This window comes from Cephus cinctus, unplaced genomic scaffold (genome assembly GCF_000341935.2).
Source record: "Cephus cinctus unplaced genomic scaffold, Ccin1 Ccin1_scaffold0255, whole genome shotgun sequence".
Classification (NCBI taxonomy): domain Eukaryota; kingdom Metazoa; phylum Arthropoda; class Insecta; order Hymenoptera; family Cephidae; genus Cephus; species Cephus cinctus.
In genome coordinates, this window is record NW_014332968.1 from 298,110 (window position 1) to 304,225 (window position 6,116).

Consider the following 6,116-nt stretch of genomic DNA (forward strand, 5'->3'; position numbering starts at 1 on the left):
AGCGCCGTCCTGGCGGATACTTCTTCATACTCCACGAAAAAGACTAATCCACCAATTGGGAAAAATACGAAACAAGAGAAATGGGCACTAAAGGAAAAGCATTTGTCGCTTGCTCTCTTCTAAGAAGTCGCTCAAAGGGTCTTACGACTGCATACATTTGCAGACTATCAAGAGTCTGTTAGCATTTTTTACCCTCGGTTAGTATACATAATGTTGTTGTAGTCCAGGATGTAGAGGGTTCGGTCCGTACATCCATCTCGCACGTCACGAGCACGCCGACCCCTTCCACTAGAGCTAAAACATTGTCGATTTTTCTTGCATAGGTGTTACGTGCTTTTGATAAATGATCGTTTGCTTCGCGAGATAAGCTCGCTGCCGCCGCCATCGCTCTGGCCACGCTCTTTATCTTTCCTTGGAATTCCAACTTAGAATTCTTGAGAATCTATAATCTGTTTATTTAATCTTAGGAGTATTGGCTCCATATCACCTTAAGAATTGATTAGCATTGAAGGTGTAGGTACAACAAGAAAAAGGCGACAAGATTAAAATAGATCATTCTCTTATTGTCAGTAAAACGCAGTGAATGGAGAACGAGAAACGTGTGAGATGCACAGAATTAGACTAGACCCTGATAAAGCAAAAATTTAGAATGATACGGCCTGGCATCTTTCCCAAGTATATACTTATGATATTATTATCATGCCGGGGCTCATAAGCAACATTTCTTGAGAGTAAAAAGTCTCGAAACGAAGAGAATTAAATGCTAAAAATTCAAGATAAAAATTACCGTGAAAATGGTAACCTCGAGACATCTTGTCATATTGATATTTTTCTTAGATTAACATAGTAATCTCTCCCTAATCTTACAAGTCAATTTTCTAATCAACGTGCAGGGACAAAAGTTTGAGCGGTACCGCAATAGTTCTGCCTCATAAAGCAGATCAAGGATCAAGAAGAAGAATATTTCTGTCTTTCGGTGCTATATGGTATAGCTAATGAAACTCAAGCTAACGTCAACTACACTGCATCGCTATGGTAGCGATTGCTATACTAACTTGGGATAGCTAGACTAAGCATGCGGTTTAGCCATGACAGAAGTTAGAATAAATTATTTCTAATACTGATATGCTTTTATCAGTTATTAAATCCGCAATGAATCCATCAACTTATCTTTAAAACTGGATGTCCACTCTTTTAAACCCGACGAGGAACAACATTTTTTCTAAATATTACAGTAATATGATTGATTCGCATGACTTTGATCGGTAATTATATGAATAATATTCACTAAATGTAATTATCTCTTTTATTTAGCAGTAAATGTATTCTTGCGATAAATGCAGTTGCAATGAATGCAATTTATAATAAAAATATCTGTGAAAAATACTATTGCAATACGAAGATATAGCAAATTAATTAAACTGTGTGTTCCGAGATGTACTGACAGTACTCTAAAAGTAATTACATCTCACGCCGTGAGTGACGCTACAAATTTCCAAAATCGGGAATCTTCCTGAGAGCGCGCTGTAATACCACCCCCTGGTCCAATCAGGTTCGCTGTTACATGGGCTCCGCTAGCCGCCTCGCGATCTTCAATTGTTTTAACGATCCCGGTAAAATAGATCCTGGCATCTTGCTAGGATAGGATGGCTGCAGTGCCGTTTCCGGAAGGCGGGGATCACGTCCACCTCTACTCCCTCGATATTCGGCGTCACGCCACTTCTGCAACTCCTGTATGCCCTTTGCTTCTGAAGACGCTCACCGCTTGCTTCGCGTAGTTGAGCCACCAGGTTGTGTGCTCCGGTCTTGACGTCACCTCTCCTCGACAGCGCTACGCCAGGCCCGTAGTTGGCTCTCTCTCGGGCCCCGTCTCAATACAAATTGTGTAGAATCCTCTCGGATCCGCTTAATTAACTCAAAAACAAACGAAACGTTCCCCACAGGGAAATAAATACAAATTCTTAAAATAAAATCAGTCCAACGCCACGCGAAACGCTCCGCAACCCATCCGGCCCCACGACGTAGCCGAATTCTCCTAATTTTGTGACGTGCATCAAAATGCCACGTCACAATACATAGCACAAAAGAATACCATATAATCGCAATATTATTAAAAGCTGCATCCATTCACTGTTCGTTATTATAAATTTTATGCAAATGCAGTTTCAAACACATTTGGATTAGTAATATTTATACAATATTTTTACCACAAATTGCCAGTAAAATTACCCTTTTGGAATGTAACGGCAACACAGAAGATATATCATTTTTAATGAAATTAGCGTAAATATCGCTTCAATTTTTTTACTGTCTGAAAAGATAATAACCAACATCACCATGTTTTTCCGCGAACACTCAGGAAAATTTGTATAGTGGTAGTTACTACAAGGGTTATCCGCCCATTTTAAAGCGTCAACTATTCATGATTAGTTGTCGTTTTATAGTTATAAGTACAAATTTATCTGAGTATATAGCTGCCATAACTATATACGGTATGACTGCTTAATATTAATAATGTAAGCATATAATATAACAAATATAGCAATACGTATCGAATAGACAGCAATTTAGTTAGTGACAGCTCTGCTGGTAGCAATACTTTATATAGAAGTAGCGCCCAAATGTTCTTTTTGTGTGGTAAAAATTGCAGACAATATTTTTAAAAGTATTTCTAAATATATTAAAGTTCACCATACGACTTTGAAACCTTGAATGTTATCTGCAGAATATTTCACTATAATTATATTATTATTTCGAATGTATAGCTATATAGTATAGACTAAAAGTCATGATATCCCACGATTCCCGTGACGGTCAGGTAATCTTTACCATATAATAACCAATCCATATTATAAAGATGCAACTTAGTTGGTCCAGAAAAGAAGGAGGGTTGAGAGTTGATGTAAGGAAGTTAAAGGTATAAAAGAAGATGTGAGGTAGGGCCGAATGAAAAAAAAGGGGAGGAATTGGAAAAACGTGGAAAAGGGAGAAAGGGGAAAAAGGGAACAAGCAAGCTCTGGGAGTTCAACGATCCCAGTGAAAAAGTGTGTGTAACCCCGAGCAATAAATACCGAGAGAATTACCGGGCGCTCTTCATTTTTCCCCGAATGTTATACTCCCGCGTGTACGTCGTGTAACCCTTCGCACACTTCTGCGTCCCGTTCACACCGGCACCGCGATGCGATCCAGCGCGACGCAACGCGCTACGACCCGACGGACGCATTGCCCTGCTCGTCGGTCGATTATACTGGAGGATTTATTCGCTCGTTGGCGCACGTTTCCTCGTCGATCGGTAAACCTGCAGGTACAATATGTGCCAGTAGTTACAGAGAATAGTATAAGCGGTAAAGAATCAGAGGGTGAAAGGAAGGAGAGGAAAGAGCCGGGCGGTGCGCACGCTGCGACGAATATTCATGAATTTAAATCTAAAAGCTTACAAAATGCTGGAAGCACCACGACACGAGGATGAGCCAGAGTAGCGAGTAGAGAGCGCAAGTATAAAGTGAAAAGAAGAGGGAAGAGAATGCATGTCGAATTGTCTAGTGAATGCCCCAAAGGCGGTCATCGCATTAATATCAATTAAGCTGATTAAATAAAGGTGGATTGCGTGCTGCGAAAGGAGCAAGTCATCACGCGTCCCAGGCCGATCCGCAGCCACGAAGCCACGCAGCTTTCCGATATTTTGCTGTTCGGCACGCTGCCACATTATCCACGTTGCCGACGTTATCTGCGTTATCTGAGTTATCCAAGTTATTGTCAGCCCAGTCCACTTCGTTATTGGCTCCATCATAAAGCTAATCAGTCGACAAATGTTCGATCAATGAGCAACGCGTTGGCTCAAAATAGAAACAGCCATTATATGGAAACAGTCGATTTATGGTTTGTTACAGCTCAAGGACATTCGACTACATTTCGAGAGAATTGTGTGACTAACGTGATCGTGTTTCTTAAAGAATTCACATTAAAAGGATATAGGCGGGCGGGGTGTGCGGCTGTTGCACAGGCCCGTGGCTTCTGGAAACGAGCTGTGGCCTCCGCAGTTTAGAATCCATAGGCGGGACGACCTTTGCCGCCGACATTTATGGCAAAATGTTTCTTGCCAGAGAGCGAACGGCCTCTGCAGCGTACCCGTTATGGATCACCACCTGCTTACGCGGAAATGTTAACATTAATCACCGCGGCGGTTCTCATCGGGCGCGACTGCAAGCGCCAGTTTCCTACCCCCTTAACGTCCAAATATTCACCGGCAGTTTATCTATACATATATATCCACTTGTATGGCCACGCGTATGCCGAAACGACAGCTGTCAGTAGCCAGTGAAAATCGCAGCCAAAGGATGAAAGAATGAAGGAAATAGGAATGAAGGAGCGAAGGAATGAAGGAATGAAGGAACGAAGGAAATAAAAGAAATGAATGTTGGTAGCGATCATTGGGCCAACTACTTTCCTGAAGAGTTCGACATAGGGCTGGAGTCTGCAAGCCAATGGTGTTCCAATCCGGACTGGTAATCGGTAGAATAATACGAAAGGGCTGTTAAAATAGCGATGAATGAAACGAGTTTTAAAGTGTGGGGGGTACATACGTGAAAGCCTGTTCAGAATGCAAAGCTTCAGTGAAGTAGGTATTGAGTACCGACAAGCGGGTTAGATTTTGTATGAGCGATTTTCTACTCGCGAGTCCTTTCATTTGGTAGAATAAACCGCTCCGAGAGGTTTCTTTCAAATTGAGTTTTCTCTCTCAGGGCTGCAGAGTATATTCCCTTATTTCCCTCGCACCCTTCATCCTTTCGTCTCTCTCCTCTCACGTTCATTCAAACGCTTAATTAGCTAGACAAGATGTGCTCACAGATAGAGCTAAGCGGGACGCATTAAAATATGTTGATGCCCCGTGGTGGCCATAACTACTTGATGTTCTGAGGATCTCAACATTGAGAAAACGGAACCTACGTGCGCCATAATTTAAATTAGCTTGCACTTTACAGTAGTTGGGCCGACCGTTTGCTTTCAATGCAAACGTCAAAGATTTTCTCAAGATCCAGGCAAGCAACGACTTGGACATTTTTTCTATCTTCTTTTTTTTCGCTTTCATCACCACCATTATTATGTGGCCACGTAAAAGTATATAAATAAGAGAAAAAATGAGAAAGAGTTACCAAAGATTTCCAGAAGAGTTTTTCTTACAAATTTCAAATTCAAGTTCAAATTTCGCATTAAAAATAATAGCGAAGTAAGAGAAATGAGTGACGAGTTGCGAATGGTGAGTCTAGATTGAGCCAGAACTCATAATTCTCTAGACTCGTAACGATCAGCTGCACGTCGCCTGTGTCTGCATTTCATAGGCCGCCAGATGTTATGCACATATCGGCAGATACCTCATTCGCGTGCACATAGCTATTCATTAGTAAATTACAGCCTGCCGTTCCACAGTAACCCTCCACTATTTTTGCTGTCGTCTTATCTATCTTTCTCTCTCCCATTTTTGTCAATTTATATTTTCTGTTATACAATAAAATGTAATTGTCAAAGAGAAATAAATTTTAATATAAATATATTAAATAAATAAATGGAAATGTATGTTAATAGAGTATAAAGTAGTACTTCTTTTTCTTCTTCTTCTTTCTTCTCTGACTCCACATTTTGCTTTTCTTATGGCGGGAAAACATTTGGAGTTGAAACTAGAGGGCCAAGGCTGTTGCATCACGATATTTTTCTGAAAATATTCTCTCTGTAGATTAGACCCTGACTTGACTGCCGACGACATCAACATAAACGTCAATCGTACCAGTTTCAATCCCCACTGGGACATCGAACAATACCGTAAGCTTAGAATAATTCTTGCTTTCAGGAGTCATTGAATAAATTTCAACACATCCATTAAATTCTTACTCTAATGACGAGTCACGGGAAAGTCGTACACACAATGGCGTCAAGTGGCCTGCTTTTGGGGCGAGAAGAGCCTCAAATCCCAGAAGCCTTGACGTTTTCTTCGCACACCTTCTAAAGATGTTTGATGGCAATCCTCTTCACCTTTCTTCGTACAGTCTCTGGCATTTAACGCAAAAAGGAATCTTAGCGACTATCGCACTTAGCAAAGGCTCCCGAGCCCCCCCCCCCCC